The sequence below is a fragment of the Lissotriton helveticus genome, chromosome 9 (assembly GCF_964261635.1).
Source record: "Lissotriton helveticus chromosome 9, aLisHel1.1, whole genome shotgun sequence".
NCBI classification, from domain to species: domain Eukaryota; kingdom Metazoa; phylum Chordata; class Amphibia; order Caudata; family Salamandridae; genus Lissotriton; species Lissotriton helveticus.
This window is the reverse complement of record NC_136070.1, coordinates 1,158,029,088-1,158,051,066: the sequence shown is the minus strand read 5'-3', so window position 1 is coordinate 1,158,051,066 and position 21,979 is coordinate 1,158,029,088.

Sequence of the window (21,979 nt, the reverse complement as noted above, 5' to 3'; positions counted from 1 at the left end):
TTCAAAGCAAATTGCAGATACACCACTTACAACACAAAATACCTTGGATGTGTCACACATAAACAAAAACTGTTGGAGGGAAGGTGATGCATTTGTTCCTTACGCCCAAGGAAGGTGATGAGTTGGTTACTTACTTCAGGGGAGGTGATGCGTTGCTTTCTTACTGTGCGGGGAGGTGATGCATTGGTTTCTTACTGCAACCTCAGTGTTCTTGCCGGCATGGCGCCCCGATGCGATGTGTGAGGATTAGGGATGCATTCTTGATTCAATAGCAACGATACTGCATGGCTCTCTTCAGCCGCGGTCCCACGATGCGTTGGTTCTTGCAGCCGCACAGCAAGGCCTGCATCGGGATTGGTGCGGGGATTTCACCGTCCAGCAATTTCTCGAGCCACGGCAGGTGCTGCAACGGTTTCTTCGGTGAAGTGTTGGAAACAGGTGGGGATGCATTGCGCTTCTCAAAGTTGCATTACTTTTCCAGCTCCCGGTGGCAAACAGCCTCCAGAGGTCAAAAACAGCAGAAGGCACCTTTTAGCAGGTCAGATCTCCCAGCAAGGAATATCAGGGGAGCTGGTGGTGAAGTTTTGTGTCCCTGAGACTTCAGAACAGGAGGCACGCTCTTTCAAACCCTTGGAGATCTTCAAGAAGGGGACACGGCACACAGCAAAGTCCTTTCTCCTTTCCTTGGCAGAAACAGCCACTGCAGGCCAACCCCAGACAGCACACAGCAAAGGGGCAGTACTTCTCCGCAGTTTCTCTAGCTCTTCTCCTTGGCAAAGTTCCTCATGATTCCCAGAATGATTTAAAGTCTGGGTCCTGGGCCCTTTTTTATAATACAAAATGATGGGTTCTCTGTGGCATAGAAGCTCTTTGCCCAGTCAAAGCAAGATCTGTCCTCTCTGGTGCAGCTTCCTGGTAGGAGGTAGAGACAGCATTGTTCTTGGCAGACCAGGCCCATTCAGGTGTGAAAGAAATCTCCTCCCCCTGCTCTGAATGCAGCCCAGGTCTATTCAGCCCAGCCCTGTCTCACCCTGGAAAGGCAGGACACACCTCAACCCCCCAGGTGGCTGTCTGAGCAGAATGCACATCCCCAGTCCCTGTCCTTCCAAAGCCTGACAGCCAATACACAACCTAGCGGAAGCATACTGGAGGGTTAGGCAAGAAAATACCTACTTTCTAACAGTGGTATTTTCAAACCCAGAATGTGAAAATCACCCTCGCTAAAAGATGCATCTGAACATTCTGAGTTCAGGCACATCAAACTTTATTTTCCTATCTTGTTCCAATGGGCAGTAATGTTCATAAGATGTTATGAGCAAGCTCCCCATTCTATCTTATGGGGACGGAAAGCCTTACAATAGTGAAAAACAAAATTGGCAGTATTTCAAAATCAGGACATGCCACACACATCAGGGCAGTCCTACCTTTCACATACACCGCACCCTGCCCACACGGGTACCTTGGGCCTACCATAGGGGCGACTAACATGTAAGAAAAGGGATAGTTAGGGCCTGGCAAGTGAGTGCACTGGGAGGTCGACATGGCAGTATAAAAATGCGCACAGACACCGCACTGGCAGGTCTGAGTTACCTTTGAAAGGCCGCTTGTGTGGGTGTCACAATCAGTGCTGTAGGCACACTAGCAGCATTTGATTTACAGGCCCTGGGCACATATAGTGCACTGTACTAGGGACTGACTGGTAAATCAAATATGCCAATCATGGAATCACCAACTCATAACAACAATTTACAGGGAGCACTTGCACTTTTGCACTGAACTGCAGTGGCAAAGTGCCCAAAGCATCTAGACCAGCAAAAACTAAGTCCAACACACAGCAACATAGCAGCAGGTAGATGCAAAAACACAGGGGAAACCCACACCAAAGATGCCAGGTCTAACACCAGCATTCTTCTAGAAGCACTACGCCATTAGAAAATAATTGCCATGGTCCAGTGCGGTTTGTTTTCTCTTTTCTCCCCCATCACCCCTTCCCTTTGGGAACATCCGTGGTACAGTGCATCTCCTCTTGTCTTTGCTACCACAGTTAGGTCCCAGGGGCAGTTGGGTCCAGTCGTCACCCCACTGGAACTGACTGGAGTTCAGATGAGCGACTTGTGAAACCAAATTAGTAGGAAAAGAAAAATTGCTATTGTGAGTGCCAGAGGCAGTCTAGCTGTTAGAGTAAAGTGTTCTGCAACATGCACTGTCTTGTTAGAGGTATAGAAACAGAAGTATCGAAACAGGAGACGTAGACAAGTGGCTACACCTATCAGCCTGGGATGAAGAAATTAAATCCGGTATTTATCCACCAGCACTTGAAAAACAAACTGAAGAGACAGCAGTGCAGTAAAAGATTATAAAGGTGACTTGGGGTGTTCTTCCCCCAAACATATTAGCTTCACTCCTCCTGTTTTTGATGAAATTCATTTTTGTTGGCCTTGGGACTCTGCACACTTTACCACTGCATTTAATTTACTTGAAAGTCACTAGTCAAGTGGAGCCGTCTCTAACACTCCTTTTCGAAGTAGCATGAGCAAAATTCATACCCACAAGTTCATATGGGTGTGAGCTGCTTAAAGGCCAAGATGCCAGAACCATGGACAATATAACTGTGCATGCCTAGAGGAGCATCTTCTTACTCCCATGACTCACTTCACCAGTGCAAATCCACCTGAAATTTGGATTGTTGAAACAGATGCTGCCCAGGCAAGGGACATACTTAATATGATGGAACAAGATAAGGAAAGCAGAGCCAAATACATTGAATCATCTGCTATGAAAGGAGCTGCAGGAACGCAAACTGTCACTGGCAGGGACATATTTACAGGAATCACTGGAAAGCACAGAGCTCACGCAACTCTGGGACAGCCACACCAGTCACCACATATTCAAGCTGACGGTCTGGAAGGCCTTCAAAATTCGCTCTGTCTTTGAGGACAAGGCTTCACTTTCAAAAAGAACGCACAGATGGATGACATTAAACAATCTAAAACATAAAACCTTGTGCTAGAAATATATTTCACCACAGAACATCCAGCTGCAGTCAAGGTGCAGTTCTTAAAATATCGACTGAGATTGTTACCCGCTACGGTCCACCTACCACCCTGGCTACAAGAACGCCACACGGACTCCTGTCGCCTAAGCAGGGTTGGGAAGGAAGATCTACTCCACTGAGTCTGTTTCTGTAAAGCGATACAGGGCAAAAGGAGACAGTTCTTGAAAATGCCCTTCAAAAAAAGAGGAATACGCTCGCGAAGGCAGGCAGTGCTGGCCTGCTTCAATCCAGTGGACCCTCAGGTGAACTGTCATCTTGTACTTTCTGCAGAAGGTGGAGAAAAGGGTGCCACACAGCACACCCCCCTGGCCTGTTGAGGTAAAAGTAGACCAATTGCAGAACCACTCTTCCATAGTCTTGATCTTAAGTGGATAACATTGGCAGCACTTTTTTGTACTTTTTTTGCACCCGCACGTTACTTTAAATATATTTTAATATCCATCAAAAGGACCAAGTAGGGGCACAGCCATACTGGTGGGGCACCCCATTAGTGAAACCATTCAGCCTCACTTAATTCTGTTCAGAATAGTATAACATCAGGGGCACCTTTTTCACACTTGCACTTTATTATAAACACATCATCGTTTCATAACTTGGACAAAGTGATGATCAAAAGAATTCACCCTTGAGAGCACAGACAGAACTGGTGGGGACTAATGAATTTAAAGTTTTTTAAACTTGCATATGTGCGTTTTAAACTTGTGATATATCACTTACTTTTATTGGGTATTTCTGGAATATGTATCTAGTTTTTAAAATTTGTCATTTTATTGCATTGGTTTTATTTAACCACGCAAATAACGAATAAAACTAAACCTAGTCAAGTGGTACCACTTGTACCCAGGACATCAAGAACAGCCATTTTAATCATGAGGACTAACAGTATGTATGGGGGGCTCTCCTGGTTGGGCTAGTATCCCTGTTTATAGTGATGGGAGGTGGCTGCAAGTTAGATGGTAATGACTCTCCGACTGGTTCACTCTCGTCTGTTTGATATTGTTTTAATAGCAGACTTTTTAAGGTCTATTGATGTTACAAGTGTGTATTTGCAATGACTTTAAGTAATTATGCAATACAGTATTTCATTCATTCATTTGTACTACATGTAACCCGGACCTGTGAATTAAAAGCTAATAGTGGGCCTACAGCAGTCATTGAGCCACCCACTTAGGGAGTGCGATTTCCTATTCTTTATGGTTGGTAGAGATCAGTTGCGCGTGCCAATGCTGCGCGCAAACGGTAAAGCTGCGCATGTCTGTCTACCTGGGACTGATTCACTGAGTCCTTGGCGGCATTGAGTTATCACGGGTCGGATCATCTGCTCCCCCTGTGTTTAAAATAACATTTTCGAGATTGAACAGGACTGCACGTATTGTCGTGCACCCAGCATACATTTTCATCCTGCATCAACTGATTCCTCGTGCTGTGCTACTCTTCGTTTTGCCAGCCCACCCCTACCCTCACAATGGGCACCCGGCTGGGTCCAATGTGAGTATCCTTCTTTAATCCTTCTCACTTACCTGTAGCACACATCCATCACGCGGCTGCGCAATCACTTTTTCAGATGTCCTTACATCCTTAGGTCCTGAAGAGACCCTACATTGCACAAAGGGTCGAAACCTCGTCGACAGATAACTAAAGCAAACCATTAACCAGCACTTATCATTGTAGATAGACGTGGTTCATACTGTATATAACTTAATATGGTCCACTTTATGAAGCTTTGGAAATCAAGTAAACATGTCACATATATATCACTAATGTTTTAGGTTCCAATTTCACTAGGGACACTATGCATTATTGTTTTATTTATTTCTGTATATATTTGCGTAATTGTTTCCAAAAATTAAAAAACAATTGTTACAAATAGAAACCAAGGTGTATGTGTTCTCTTCTCCTTTTGACATCATTCTAACCCTTCTTGTATTGCGATTGTGCGTACTTATACTAGTTTAGGTGGTTGGATTATTCCACAGGAACCATTGTTTCTGTTGCTAATTTGATTACCCTGGCTCCTTGTGAGTAGGGTCCCTCCTGTCTCCTGTTCTCGACTTTTAGTAAGTTGGCATTTTCTTGTCCTAACCATTTGCTGCCTGCATACTGTATCTGCGTCACAAGACTAGGTGTATATGGCATTCAGCCTTTCTGTATTCCTCCCAGGCAGTGATATAAATGGGGCTAGCTGTTGGCAGGATGCGCCAGCTCTAGCAGGATGGGGAGGGGCAAACAAAACCTACAGCACTTGCACTTAAATGGGTCTGCCTCATTACATTCACAAAATGTTTCGCACTAGACTATTGTGACTCCAGACAATCTGGGGCCAGGGCAGGGAGAAAGGAAATTCCAGATGCACCTGTGGAGAGAAAACTCTAGAAGCTTCTCCCACTTCAAAAGCAAACACCAGGTATAAATATTTGACCCTCAGACTTAACTCTTCAGTACACTCCTGGACCTGTAGATACTACAGAAGGACTGCCCTGGTGCAGGAGGACAACCCTGTTGCAGGACGCCTGTCCTGCTGTCTGAGAAGGAAGACTGGCCCTGCTCCTTTCATCCCGAGCTGAGTGACTCCAAGAGTCAGCGGACTGACCTTCTTTTCTGAGCTACAGCTACACAACAAGCTCCAGAGTCCACCCTGCAACTGCCCAGCTGACCTGCTGCACTGGACATGCCTGGACCTGCAACTGGACCTGCCTGAGGCATGCTGACCTCTGCAGGAATGATTTCATGATCCCCGAGTGGTGGCTATCCAGGTCCTGGACCTTTGGCTGGCATCAAAAAGAGTTTCTTCTGGCCGAACTGAAAGCTTCACCAGTTCTGGCGAGAAGCTACGCAAAGCCTCACAAAGGCTTGTTGTACAGCTGCAAGCTTCACCGGAACCAATGCCAACCAACACAAAGTCCAGCTGTAAGCTACCAGCTTCATTAGAACTGACGCTAAGTGACTCAAAGCCTTGCCACACAGTTGCTAACTTCAAAGGATTCAACGGCAAATGATGAAAAGCACTACAAAGCCTCGATACACAGCTTCATCACAACTGACATCGGACGACATGAAGATTTGCAAAGCAACTCTGCGCTGAGCGTGCAACATGGACATGCAGTACAATCTCAGCGGGCCAAACTTGTTTCTGTGCCTGGCCTCTGCTCTATCATGGTCGACTTAAAGTTGTGACTTTGTCCCTGTCCAGTGCGACCTGTTATCCTCAGTTGGTGCTCTGTGCCTCTTGGTACGCTTTTAGTTAAATCTTTAAAATTACATATCTCCATTCGACTGATTGGATATTTATAATTTCGGTGGTATTTTATTTATTAAATTTTACTCTATTATTCTAAATTGGTGCAGGATATTTATTTTGTTATGTTTTCACTTTGTTAGTGTTTGAGTGCTGCATAAATACTTTACACTAAGTATGGGTGGAAAATTCATTCTGATCGCGGAATTTGCGAATTTTTGACAATTTCGCGATCCGCGAATCGTGCGATATTGCCCCAAAATCCGCAATTCGCAAGTTGGCGGATTTTTTTTTCTTGTTCGCGCTTCAAAAATACAATCTCGCGCGCGTGGCATTGACTTACCATTATTCTGCGTTTGCTGATGAGTTTTCCTCCCTGTTCGCGTGCGCTGCGAGATTTTGGTAGCTGGCCGAGCAACGCCGCGATCGCGAACACGTCATTGCGACCCAAAATAGGAAATTGCGAACGTGAACACGTCATTGTGACCCGAAACAGGAAATTGCGAACACGAACACGTCATTGCGACCCGAAACAGGAAAAAGGCATCGCGAGCAGGCTGGTTAAGTGGAAACAACTTGTTCGCAACCGTTGCGACCACATGCGCAAGTTTTCGTTCCCAAACTGGTAAAAAAATCTCGCAAAAATAAATACATTCGCACGCTCGTGGAATTTGGCGGATTTTTGCAAATCGCAATCACGAACTGACGCGAATCCGCGTATCGCGTATTCGCAAATTCCGCCCATGCTTACTTTACACTCTGCCTCTAAGTTAAGCATGACTGCATTCATGCCAAGCTGCCAGAGAGTTAAGCATAGGTTAATTTAGTGACTTTTGTGATTCACCCTGATAAGGATTGTGGCTGTTGCTTTAGAAGGGATCACAACCCCCTCAACCAACAGGTCATTTTCTCACATGACTTATGTGGGAGGTTTTGAAAACAATCAAAGAAATAGAAGAAATACATGTATCGGATATATCCAAGAGCTTGATTAAAGGAAATAGAGGAATATGAGCTAGAAGAATCCAACTCTGACAGTGTTGACAAAGAAGTATTATGTAATGAAGGAAAAGCATAAGACAGCTTCAACTCCAGCCAAAATGTTGGCCTGTGTGACAAGAATTATTCCCACGTTCCAGGAGTAGTTACTAAAGAAGTGTAATACTCGTAGACCATATTCCATAGGACCATGATAAAGAGGGAGAGAAGTATTATGATAATTTGCCCAAACTAAAAATTATACATCCTAAGAGGACAAATTCTTTACACCCCATTCAAGGATCTCCCCTAGGGAAGATGCACTCGAAGACCACTTCCAACACCTACACCTCTAATTCTCCCAGATTCATATGCAACCCCAACAAAGAGGCTGAACCCCTGACACCATTAATAAATTCTGCAAATTTTTATCCACTCAAACCCTCCGTCTTACTCTGGGCTGTGATCAGGAAGAGGCAGATTGTAAAGAGACAGCAACAAATGATGGACGCAATGCTGAGTAAATCAAACATTCATCCCCAGTCAAGAGACATAATCACAAAGAGGCAGATTGTAAAGAGGCAGCAACAAAAAATTGACGGAATGCTGAGGAAAATCAAACATTCACTCCAGTCAAAAGATCTGGGTTAAATCCATTGTTCTTTTGCTCACTACGCCACCCCAGTTTGGACTGAGCCATGTGCCGATTAGTCTTGACCCTGCTCCTCGTGGGAACAGTCCAGCCCGAACTGCCAAGCTGGGTCCTCAGTTGACCATAAACAAGCATGTTGGGACTGGTTTCGGGGCTTCACCCCTCATCAGCTAGGCTTGCTTGAATCCAGTGGCGCAGTGAGCACAGGACCCATGTCTGTGCATACCCTTCCCACTTAGGGTGACAAAAGAAAAAGGAACAAATGATGGACGGAATGCTGAAACAATGTCAAACATTCATCCAGTACAAAGATGGTGGATTTGAGACCAGATATATGTACTGTTGGTGAATGTTTGACATTGTTTCAGCATTCCGACTATCAAAAGTGAGAAGGACATGGGTCCTATGCTCACCATGCCACTGGAGTCAAGCTAGCCTGGCTGATGAGAGGTGATACCCAGAAACCGGTCCCAGGATGATTGTTTCCAGTCTAGGGAAGACCTGGCCTGCCAGTTCAGGCTAGACTGTTCCCAAGGCCATCTGGCTCACTGCTGACCTCCAAGAAACCAGACGCACCTGCAGACGTCTTGAAAAGAACTGGAGGAACAACAAATCCCCAGAAGGCCGCACCACCTACAAGAACGTCATGACGGAATACCACCTCAGATCCCCAAAAGGACCTTCATCCTGAACAAGATCCTCGCCAACTCCAGCAACTTCAAGGAGCTCTTCTGCGTCATCCAGGAATTCACCAAACCCCCCAGCAAAACCACAGACATCACCCCCTCCCAGGGTCTCTACAACAAGCTCTGCTCCTACTTCCACCTGAAAATCAAGAGCCTCTACAACAACTTCAACGACCAGTCACCTGACTCCGAAACCACTCCCTCCTCCAGCAACGCCAGCCAGCTCACCATCTTCTCCTGGACCCTAGTCACCACCGAAGACACCGCATTGACCATGAAAGGCATCCACTCAGGAGCCCCCGCGGACACCTGGCCCCCGCACATCTTCCACAGAGCCACTGCCACCAGCGCTCCGGAACTACGACGCACCATCATCACCACCTTCGAATCCGGCATCTTCCCCGACGACTGGAAACGTGCAGAAGTCAGACCCCTACTAAAGAACCCCTCAGCAGATCCCACGGAACTCAAGATCTAACGACCAATCTCCCTCCTCCCCTTCACGGCCAAGGTCACTGAGAAGACCATCAACGTCCACTAACAAACTTCATCGAAGAAAACACCATCTTCGACCACTCCCAATCCAAGTTCCGCAGCAACCACAACACCGAGACTGCTCTACTCACCGCCACAGACAACATCCGCATCCTCCTCAACCAAGGACACACACGGCCCTGATCCTACTTGACCTTTCTGCAACCTTCAACCCTGTCTCCAACCGCACTCTCACCACCAGACTCAATGATGCTGGCAAACAGGGAACCACCCTCAACTGGCTCCGCTCCTTCCTCACTGGCAGAACCCAAAGAATCAGACTGCCACCCTTCATCTCCAAACCCATAGAAATCAAATGCAGAGTACCCCAAGGATTATCGCTCAGCCCCACGCTCTTTACCATCTACATGGCCCCCCTCGCCGCCGTCGTCAGACAGCACAGACTCAGCATAGTATCCTACACCGACGACACCCAGCTCATCCTCTCACTCACCAAAGACCCCATCACCACCAGACTCAACTTCCAGGAAGGAATGAAGGATGTCACATCCTGGATGAGCAGCTGCTGCCTGAAGCTCAACTCAGAGAAGACAGAGGTACTCATCCTCGGAGCCTCCACCTCTGCATGGGACAACACCTGGTGGCCCACCGCCCTCAGCAGCCTCCCAATCCCCACGGACCACGCTGGAAACCTCGGCATCGTACTTGACTCTTCCCTTTCCATGACCCGACAGGTTAACACTGTTGTCTACACCTGCTTCAACACCCTCCACATCCTTCGAAAAACTGTCAAATGGATCTCTCCTGAATCAAGCAAGACCGTCACCCACGCACTCATAACCAGCAGACTGGGCTACATAAACGCCCTCTATGCCAGGATCAACAAGTCTCTGCTCCACAAACTCCAGACCATACAGAACACTGCAGCCAGACTCATCCTCGGCATCCCACAACACAAACACTTCACCCAACAACTGCGCAACCTCCACTGGCTCCCCATTGAGAAGAGAGTAACTTTCAAGATACTCACCCACGCCTACAAATGCCTCCACATCAGCGGACCCCAATACCTCAACAACAGAATCTCCTTCCATGCACTGCAGAGGAACCTCCGATCAGCCGACCTCGCCCTGCTGAATCCCCGCACATTCGCAGATTAAGAACAGGTGGTAGAACCTTCTCCTACATCGCAACCAAGACCTGGAACGAGCTCCCGATCGACATCAGACGTGCCCCCACTCTGCACATCTTCAGGAAGACCCTTAAGACCTGGCTCTTCAACTGACCGGAGCTGCTCCCCCCAACCCCCAGCGCCTTGAGACCCTCACAGGTGAGTAGCGCGCTTAAAGAATCCCTGATTGATTGATTGGGAGCAGGGTCAAGACTGATTTGCACATTGCTGGGTCAAATTTGGAATGGCATGGTGCACCAAAAAATGATTGGATTTAGGCCCAGGTCTCTACTGGGGCTGAATGTTTGACATTGTTTCACTATTGCAGGTTTGCCCAGAGGTCCCATGCTTACCATGCTAAGGAAGTGAAGCTAGCCTGTCTGATGAGGGGTGATGGCGTGCAACTGGTCCCAGGATGCTTGTTTCCGCTCCAGGGTGGGCCTGGCCTGGCAGTTTGGGCTGGACTGTTCCCATAAGGAGCAGGGTCAAGACTAATTTGCATATGGCTGGGTCTAAACTGGAATGGCATGGTGTGCAAAAAACTATGAATTTAGGCCCAGTTCTCTGTGCTGGGGGTGAATGTTTGATATTTTTTCAGCATTCTGTCCACCAATTGTTCTTTTTGCAATGGTAGCAAGACAAACGCAAATAATCTGTGTGCATTTCCGCATGCCTTGTGTTTGACCTGTTGGCTTTGTCAATGCACAGACAGTTGCACTTTCTGATTCCTCAGAGAAGTGCATCCGTTGAATCATGAAAGCGCAACAGATTTACCCATTCTCGAAGGAAGAATGAAATTACATGAGTCTTGCTCAGTTAATTCAAAGTTCGAACACTATAAATCGTACAATATCACATTCACGATTGCCAAGGGCTGCTTAGGGACTTTATATTCACGCCGCTACTTTTAAGCTGTATTCCTCTCAAAAGATAACTCCAACAAATTCAGAATACGCCATTCTTCGTTTTCCAAGCGTTCTGAAATGAACAGTTTATCAGATACTCTCAGACTTGCGTGATGGCCGCAAGGCTCCTCCAGCAAATGCAACCTGGATTTTATTTTCCATTAGTTTTATTCAAAATATGAATGCCAAGATTAGGGTTTTCATGAAGGCTCTGACCACTGCCATACGTTCTGGGGATTAACGTGCGCATTATTTAAATACCTCCCAGTTTCGGATCTGCTTCGGTCCCTGCATTGTTCCCGCCAGATTCAGGTCAGGCCGCAGCACGCACGCGCTGTAGCTCTGACAGGCGGCTTTGTGTACAGTCGAAGGCTTAAAGACCGCGGTGCAACCCTTAATCTCCTCTGATGCACACACAGCATTTAAATAATTTGAACAGTGATATGTTAGACATCATGGTATAGATGAACACGAACGTTTTCAAGCCTCGAGGTGAGGGCCGATTTCGTCCTTTGTCTACCCCTTCCACGCACGTCCATGCATTTCAGTTTATTCATTTTATGCGGGACCCTATACAATCACCCCACCACTGCACCCCACCTCACCTCCCCCTGTGCCAGGAAAGCAGCTTGTCCAGCTCTCAGTGCTTGTTCCAAATGCAGAACAATTCACAGTGGTTCACTATTAACTAGCTGACTGTTTGCCTGATTCACAAAGGCAAATTTAAACCTTGTTTAAGTTTAGGTTTTGTTTTAAAATTCACAAACTTCGATTTAATGGTAAATAGTTTAATAGTGCAGACTCCGTAGCCAGGGAGGAGAACAGTGGTGGCTGCCATCAAATAAAAGTAGTGGGGCGAGAAAAGGTGCCATGCCTAACTAGAGAAAATACCACTGGCAAACACTTAACTAAATCACGACGTGCATCAAATTAATGTTTTAAAGATAAATGTTTAACTTTAAAATGTTAAAGTAATGCATGTTGTTGATTCAGATTAAATGTTAAATGTTGTATACTTGTAAAGCGCACAGCTGCCCCAGCAAAGGGGCGTCCCGGCGCTGTATACCGCTGGGGAACCCGTCCTGGCTTTCCCTGTGGGATGGTCCCTAATGGGAATCCCCAAGGTGGAGCCAGGCATCCCCGGCATTGATGGGGCCGTTGTGTAGATTAGGCAAGCTAATGCCCAGAGTTGCCGAGTGGGACCCCAGGGTAGAGTAGGCACCGAGGCGAGAATTGTCGAGTCCGCTGACCCTGGTCCACAACCCTGCCGCGTCGGGAATTGAACCCTGGTCCCGGGCCGACTTCTGCTCCCGGGTCTGCCGCCTCTAACCATTGAGCCACACCACTCCACATTACATTAAATAAAGTAAAATAAACCTTCACTTACCGTGCTTGCTGAATGTCCTCAGGTTTCAGCCAATTCCCCTAACCATTCCAGACGCCGCACTCATGCCGTTAACCAGCATGAGAGAAGCATCAGGATTGGTTGAAGTGGGATGTATTAGCGCTCTTTTAGGCACTGGGGGCTTGTTCCTTCTCTCCACCTGGCTGCCTAAAACAGCTGGGTTGGAAAGGTTTAAAGTGTGCATGTCAGGCTGGCCATCGCAAGACAGCTGGCCAAAAAGACATGCACACTTTAAACTTGTGCACCACTCCTCCTCCACTGTTGGCAGTATGCAGCAATGGCCCCACCCTCACAACCCGCTCGGGCTGGCAGAGGAAAAATAAAACGGTAATTAAGTCATTTTATTTTCCCTTTTTTTTCCCACTCAGCAGGTGTGGTGACGCTCCTCCACTCAACAGGAGAAGCCGCCGCTGGAGGAGAACTCCATACATTAAAACCTAAGACATGCCGACATGCCTCCCCCCCCCCCCCCCCCCGACTGCAGAGCCTCCACAGTCATAAACTTACCATTAAATCAGAGTTTTGTTAATTCCAAAACAAATATAAACTTATACAAAGTGTACGTTTACCTTTGTGAATCAGGCCCCCTCTGTTTAACTATAAGGTTATATTCCTTAGGAGACCTCGCAGATTCTTTCAGTATATTTGAACCTTTTAATAAGCTATCATCCCTACGTCCTCATCTCAGTCAATAATATTGAGGTGTATCCCACCTCACAGCAAGGAAAACAAGCAATGGGATAGCCAATAAGTCTTGCCTATGGCTTTGCCAATGTGTTTTAGACATGCTGACTGTGGTGTGGCTGCTTTTCAGTATGGCTACAAGTTTTTGGTGTTAAGGGCCGTGGAGTGAAGTGTTCTAAAGTTGAGTAGAGTGTACTGTTATGGGGTAGAGTGGTGTAGAGTTGATTTGAGTGGTATTGTGTGTTGTGAAGTTATGATATTAAGAGAGTATTAGGATGAAACAGAGCAGTACATCGTAGGGAGTTTCAGTTTTTTAATTATTATTTTTCTCTCTTTCTTTCTTTGGAGTAAAGTAATACATATTAAGATACATAACTACATAGAAAGGATATACATGTATAAGGAAAATAACAAAGAGATGTAGAATTGTATTGCACAAAATTCCAACCATGAGGCAGTTGTACTTAGAACAAATGTAGTAGCCCTTTTTAGTTTTAATGCACATACAAGGGAAATAAGATTCTTATTGGTGAAAAGTAAAATTGTCATTGTCTCAAAATAACTGTAATGTGACAGTGTAGTTTATACACAAATTTAAGGCTAGGTAAACCTTTTCACAAGGGAATGGGCACGGCATGGCAGCCAAAGATTGCAGACATGCCTAGATGAGCTTGGTGAGGACCACAGCAGTAATCATGAAAATCAGCTGGAAACGCTCATCTTCCATCCCTAAAATACAAAATCTAGACTACAGCATCGCCTTGCATGGAACTCCCATTGTGAAGGACCCCAACCACCAAGCATTGCTGAGACAAGACCAGAGGCATTAATCCCCGATACAGCACCTTGTGGCAGGGCTGCAGACGTTTAGAAAAGCAGCGCAGTGAAGATTTGGACACCAGCGGCCTTTATCAGCATGAACCACAAAAGTGACTAAATTAACCTGTGCTTAACACTCTGTTAGCTTGGCACAAAAGTTCTAAGATCTAAGTTAAGTCAGACTTAACATAGATCTAATTTGTAAAGAATGTATGCATCACTCAAACAGTAATAAAGTGAAAACACAACGCAAGAAAAAATCCAAAACTAATTTTGAAAAATAAAGTCCATTTTAATAAATAAAATTACACATAATCAAATTAAATCCTATCAGTACAACTTGAGTTATGATTTTTTTTAAAGTTGTTAGTGTAAAGTAGTGCTTAAAAGATCAAAGCACCCTGCGGGTATCTGGTCACACAAGACCGGGTCAAAGTCAAAAGTTACGGTTGACCGCAATGAAGCCTACATTGGATATAAGTGCTGGGCTGGGACCCATCTCATTTTACCTTCAAACTTAAACGAATTTCTGAAGAAAAGTTACTGACAAAGTAGAGTCCAGTGGAGTAAGCCAGCAGGTGGTGTCTGAGGAGGAGGCGTCATTGCCGGGAAGCTGCCAGCTGTAGTTGCAGTGAAGATTTTAACCTTTGGACTTTGTCATATTTATGGAAGTCAAAAATCCCCAGAGGCATGAAGCTGCAGGCTGTTGCCGATGGGAGCTCCATGAGGCTGGATACCTTCACCAAGAGGTCCAGATGAACAGGATTTGCTGCTGTGGAGAAGAACGTAGTGGGAGCTGCCACAAAGTCAGGCCTACTGGCGATGGACGTTGGGCGGATTGGCTGGAAGGTAGGTCTTGGTTTTCAGTCAGTTCTCTGGGGCACTTTTTGGGTGAAAAATATTTTAAGTCCCAGATTCTTGGAGAAGAACCACCAACACCACAACCAAGGGTCCAGGACCTGGGTGGGCACCACTTACGGGGGTTAGGACTCACTCCACCAAGGGCCAGGTGCAGAGTTCAGGACCCCAAGAGCTTGTTATGTCCTTGCAGCTCACATAGGAGGCCTGCTAACTAGCCCCTGGAGTCCCTTCTGGTGGGCCTAGGCTCAAGGAGATGGTCCAGTTGTTCTCTAAACAGCAAAGCTGGTATTCTAGCCACAGGATAGTCTGCTGGTAGTAGCAGATCAATAATCTGGGGAGTCTAAGGCAGTCCTTGTGAACCCTAAGACCACAGATGCAGAAGTGCACTAAAGAAGTGTTCTGAGGGTCCAATATTTATACCTGGTTCCATGCTTTGAAGTGGTTGAATCCTCCAGGTTACCGCCACATCTGGTCCTGGAAAGGTCGATGGGGTGGCTCATTTATGAACCCTTGTGTCACATTTGCGCCGCCGCTGCGTCACTTTTTGTGATGTACCAGCAGTGTAAAAAATGCACCTTGTTGCACCGTATTTACAAAGTGATACATCTAGGTAGATGCATCACTTTGTAATCCCCTGCGCCACATTATACCCAGGTATAATGTATGCGTGGGGGGCATTCCGACGCAGGAAAGGGTCAGAGAAGTGACGCAGTGAAATCTATAGGATTTCAATGTGCCACTTCAAGGACGTAAATGCCTCAATATCTTATGCCTGCCTCATGGTAGGCGTAAGACTGACACAGGCACATTTCACATGGGACTTGCCCATGTGTAATGACCCATTGCTAGAGTTGCGTCACTTTTGTGACACACTCCAGTAATGCGTCATTTTAACACCTACAGATACGTCAGAAATACTGATGTATCTGTAACTCCTTGCAACATGATGCATCATACTGTAAAATTTAACTCATCATAGGTGTTGCAAGGAGGGCGCAGTGAAAAGTGACACTGTTTTCCCGCTGTGAATCGTCACTTTTCATAAATGAGGCCCTTAGTGTTTAGAAGTCACTAGTGGTCAAAAGGTTACTTGAGGTCACGAGGGAACGGTGCAAATCCAAAGTTCAGGCCGACTGCAATGGAGTCAACTAGCCTTTGGAGTCACACAGGTGGTCTTGGGCTCAAGATGCAGGTCTTTACTCAGGCAGAACAGCGAAGTGGCAGTTTTTCTTGCAGAGTAGCACAGCAGTCCTTCTGAGAGTTCCACAGGTCCTGAGGTGTACTGAAGCATTAGGTTTGAGGGTCCATTATTTATACCTGATGCACACTTTGAGTTAGAAGGTTCTGGAGGTTGCCACCTTTAGAGGTGTCAGGAATGTCCTGCCTCCCTGCCCTGGCCCCAACCCTTCTGGGGTCGCAACAGACTATTGTCAGTTCCTTTGAGAGTGTGCTCAGACTGAGCCTTTGTGATGTGCAAGTGTGGATGGAAACAGCTCCTCCCCCGCATCAAGTTAGAGATGACCCATCCTGCCAGCACCTATCTCCCCTTTGTGTCACTGCATGGGAGTAATATACAAAGACCAACTAGCAGCTACACCTAGTCATGTGATCCTGGATGCAGGATGCAGGAACCAAATGGTTAGGATAAGAAAATGCCAACTTCCTAAAAGTGGAATTTTCAGAATTGTAACTTAAAATCCAACTTTACCATTAAAGAGGGTATTACATTACAATGCCGTTGACACTTTTTACAATGCCTTGGACACCAAACTTGACCTTCCTACTTGCTCCCAAGTGAACGTTATCACTTATTAAATGTAATAAACTAACCCAATGTTATCTTATGGGAGAAGTAGGCCTTGTGAAAATCAAATTTAGGAGTTTTCCACTACCAGGACATGTAGAACGTAAAAGTACATGCCCAACTTTTTAAAATATACTGCACTCTGCATTCTGGGCTGCTTTAGGTGTACCCTAGGGGTGACTTAATGTATTAAAAAAGGAGTTTTAGACCTGTCAAAAGGTTTATCTTGCCAGGGTGAACTGTCCACACAGGCTGCAATGGCCGGCCTGAGACATGTTTAAAGGGCTACTTAAGTAGGCAGCACATTGAGAACTGCAAGCCCACTAGTAGCATTTATATTACAGGCCTTGGGTACATGTAGTACCACTTTACTAGGAATTTGTAAGTCAATTTAATATGCCAATTGGGTGTAATCCTATTTTACTATGTTTAAAGGAGAGAGCACAAGAACTTTAGAACTGGTTAGTAGTGGTAGAGTCCTTAGGCCAGCAAAAATTAATTAAGGAAAAACAGAAGGAAGGCAAAAAGGTAGTGGGAATCATGCCAAAGAAGTCAGGTCCAACAGGATGTTGTATTTGTGCCATGGGCGACAAACATTTAACATATTGTTTCCCACTTCTTCTAATGGAGTGTGCTAGGAGATCATGGGGTATGCATGGGGTTTATTTTCTTGGACCTCTAATATTCTGCCTGAATAGAGCATGTATGTGGTTGATGGATTTTAAGTTTATTAGACATCCTAAATCATGAGGGTTTCTAGATTTCTATGTTGAATTGTTTTTAGGGATGTAGTCCCAGGAAGAGTTTGACTGACAATGGAGTATAGCTTACTTTGGCAGAGAAAGCAGGGTATCTCAAAGAGAAGGGAATTGTGCATGTGGGGCGGCAGACAAAAGGGTTTGTGGAGAGATTCAAAGGTTATGATTGTGAACTGTGTCTAGTGGGTGGTAAGCAGTGGGCATGAGATGTCCAAGGATGTACAGTATACTGTTATTTTCCACAGAACTGTCCCACATAGTGCCACTGGAGTTTCTCCTTTTAAGGGGCTTAGGGCAAGGAAGGTTTGTTCTGATTTGAGTGCTGTGGATTAGAGACTTAAATGACCAAACACAGGATGGTGGCAGTGAATGAGAGTACAGGTGTAAAACCATGGAACATATTTGAAAAAATTGAAAAGGTAATTTGATGTCTCTAGGGACAGTACTACGTCACATTCTGTGACTGTCAGTGATTGAGTAAGGTAAAGAATCCATCGTTTGTAGACAAGGGTTTTTATAAATATCATGAGCTGGCAGAAGTGTTGTAGGTTCATGGGTTTTGTGCTCGAATTTTGAGTAATCATTGGTGGAGTGTCAGACTCATGGTGAAAGTAAAAAGTAAGGGGTCTATTAGGATGGCGGACGGATGGCCGCCGCTGGGCCGGTCCCATTAGCATGGCGGTGACAACCGCGGCGGTGAGATTTTCCGCCCGCCACTTTTTCACCAGCAGCAGTCCGCACGCCTACCTAGTGGGCGGAACTGGACTTCCACAATGGTGCCAGTGAAGGGCCAGGCTCCGCCGGCATGATTATGATGTCGGCGTTAGCCAGCCTTTCCGCAGCGGTGGGACCACCATGGAAAGGCATGCGGAGAATGTCTCCGGGGGTCCATTGCGGCCCCCCAATGTGTTTGGAGGGTATGTGGGTGCACTGGGGGGTACCCATGGTACCCCCTTACATGTCCTTGCACCAGGTGGCAGGCACTGTGCAGTGCCTGCCACGCAGTGCAGAGACATGCTTCTTTGGACATCGCGGCGGTGCTGCTGGCAGCAGCAACTGCCGTAGTGTTAATTGCCTTGATCCAACTGCCACGATCGGATCTTGACAGCGGAGCATACTAATTGCACCGGCGGTTTTCCCGCGGTCCTAGCAGGCGGTGTTTTCCCACTACCATGGCGGTTGGACTGATTTTCCGACCGCCATCCTAATAGACCCCTAAGTGGCGATAGCAAGGGGGACAACAGCATTGGTCTGTGTGCATGGAGTAGTGAGAGAAAATGCAATGTACGAGGAAGTGATATGTATTTCCTGTGTTCCTGTGATAGTTTAATTGTTGCTATTATGTGCTGAATTTTGTATCTTAGTTCCTCACCTAGATCAGTATGTTAGTGTCTCATATTTATTCATTGTAATTTGTCTTGTTAGTGTTCTACAGGAACAAGCTCTTCTGTAATGAGGAAAATGTAACATTCTTGCTGATGTTCTGGAGACTTGAGTGTTGTGATGTTCCGAGTTTGTCGGTTGACCAATTCAGTTGCTGCCATACTTCTATAGCGATATGCTACAAAGGGACTCTTCTATGTACCATTAAATAGCACATTTTTCTACGTTATGGCATAATTCCTAGTACCTCACAAGGTGCTAGTATCTACACAACAGGCGGGGAACATGGCGGACGCTAATCTGTAACGGTCGCAAGCTCTCCTACCTGGCTGATGGGCGAGCCTAGCTAGAGCTGTTGTTCACATCTGGAGGGTGCTGGAAACGGGCCCCGGGGATTCTGAGGACTCTGGGGGTGTTCTTTCATCGAAGTTTTGTGGCACTTTGGCGTGTTTGCGAGCGGCTTGCTCTGGGCGTCTTACCCCGCGGACGGCACCGATCACGTATTGAACCGCTACCACTACAGCGACGCTGGGAGGTGTCTGGACGGAGGCAGCTGTGCGGCTCAGACAGAGCCGTTGCGCTGCAGCAAGAATCGGGCATCCGCACAGGAGGGTTACCAGCACAGGGTTACCTCGCAAGACTGAGGCGATCAAAGTAAACTCATTTGGAAAAGCGAATGCAGGGGGCTCTGCACCAGCTGACACTATGAGGACAAAGGAGCCCAAGAATGCGAGAGGGGAGCCTACACCGATGACCCCGGTAAGGAGGCAAGAACAGGAAGCGTTGGAGGAAGGCGCAGTAGGGAGGGGGGCCACAACCTCGAGAAAAACCCCAGGAAAGAAGGGGAAGAAAGGCAAAAGGGAGGACAGGCTTCAGGAGAAGATAAAGAGCGGGTACCTTAAGGAAATACCTAGTAGTAACACAATAAATAGATATACATTAAGGAGCAGAGGGGTTTGGGGCGAGTAGGATCTCACAGTAATTGCAGTGAATCCAAGACCAAGAGTTCAAGTGATTTCACCAATAACACTAACGGAGCCCAGTTTGGTCAAGTTGCCTGCCCCTGTAGTAAAAGCACAAACAGGGGTGGTTTTGAATATTGGTTTGAGCACAGAGTATTCACCCCCCAAAAGCTCCATAGAAAATGAGAAAGGAAAAGAAAAAGAGAAAGGGAAGCTTAAGAAAGTAAAAATTACACCCTCTTTGCGCTCTTACTTCAAAGCACAAACCCAGGAGTCAGCAACTAAAATAAAAGCTAACCCAGAACAAAGAAAATCTGACGCCACACTGCAAAAGCAGGAACTGGTCAAGAATATGGATTTGGCCGCGATTATAGGCTCTCAAATCCCTACAAAAAATAGTTTCGAGCCAGCCCATCTGGAAAATGCTTCTGATTTAGGTTTGCACAGCGTAAATCTCAAGATTGTTCAGAGCCAAACTTCTTTACAATCTCCCTCAGTACATTCCGACAGGACAGTGGAATCAGGATCATTGCTGATAAAGCCGAATCCACTAGATTTGGAGAAGCTTATGACGACAATGTTATCTGAGATAAGACAGAGGTTGTCACATCTGAAAATAATCAGCAAAAAATTCAGGGGCTGTGTGAGTCAAAGGAAGAGAAAATAAATGGCTTAGTGGAACGAGTGGGCGCTATGGAACATGCGAATGGGTAGCTTGCTGCGAAGGTGGTGGGAAACCAACTGGAAATTATGAAATTAAAACAAGCAGGAATTAAAAGACAAGATAGAAGCCCTCGAAAACAATGTGAGACGCAATAATCTCAGAATCTTAAATGTCCTGGAGGGCTCGGAAGGGGGAGATATAAAGGCTTTTATAGTTACTCTTATACTGGAGGGGAATAGGGACCCTGATCATGCTTCACTGGAGGAAGACATACCGAGAGTTCACAGAGACCCCTTTGTTGCACGTACCGGCAGAAAGACAGCCAGAATGATTTTGGTAAACTTTAGATCATATACACTGAAGGAGAGGAATCTTTCAGGAGCATTAAAAGCAGGTTCATATAAGAAGAACGACTGGTCATATCGCATAAGGTCAGACATAACCCGTACTACGCCAGATCGGCAATGGGAGCTCGGCAAATATATTCAGGAACTCAGAGATCTCGGAGCCACAGCAAATATCAGATTTCCCGCATCATTAAGAGTTATGATAAACAATAAGATGCACAATTTCCGGGACCCAAATGATGTGAGAACCTTTATAGATCAGATCAGAGCACAGCCATAGTAAAAAGTGTATCAAAGTAAATCAAAATGTAGGAGAGTTCAAATAGAGGTGTACTATTATACCTCAAGAAATTTGGGAGGGTTCCCCAGGTAGGGACGGGTGGGTAACAGGTAACAACTTAAAATGTAAAAAAATGCAACAAAAACAATTTCACATAGGGTGGGGGAGCATGTGGGGAAAAAACAAAAAAAATCCTCAATTGTTACAGCTTTTCTTCTGTTTTTTGAGCTACCTGGAAAACGCAGATGCATTATTTACTGGAATGGCAGTTTTAACTAAATCTAGTTGCCTGAAAATTATGACATGGAACATCAATGGTTTAAGGGTCCCATCAAGAAGACAACATTTTTTACAGAATTTGAAAATGTGCTACTCTGACATTATATTCATTCAAGAGTCACATCTTGTAAAAAAAGAATGGTTAGAAATCTTAAAACATCACTCATGGATAGATTATTGTATATGCACCTTTCAAACAGTTAGAATAAAAGGAGTTGCAATCTTGGTTAAAAAAGCCTGTCAGTGCATATTAGGAGAAACCCAGTTGGACCCATTAGGTAGATGGGTAATAGCAAAGAATAAGGTTCAGGGCATTTGGCTTGCATTGGTACGCTACTATGGCTCACATTTGGATGAACCAGCTCCTTTAAAAACACTATTTTTACGTTTAATCGAGGTGAATTAACCCCTCATTTTGGGAGGTGATTTTAATATTCCCTTGAATGTAGTACAGGACACAACATCTAAGAGGGCGGCGTTGGCAGTACCAAAAATGAAAGCCACAATTAAACAATTAATCCAAGACTTAGGACTTGTGGATATTTGGTCTATAAGG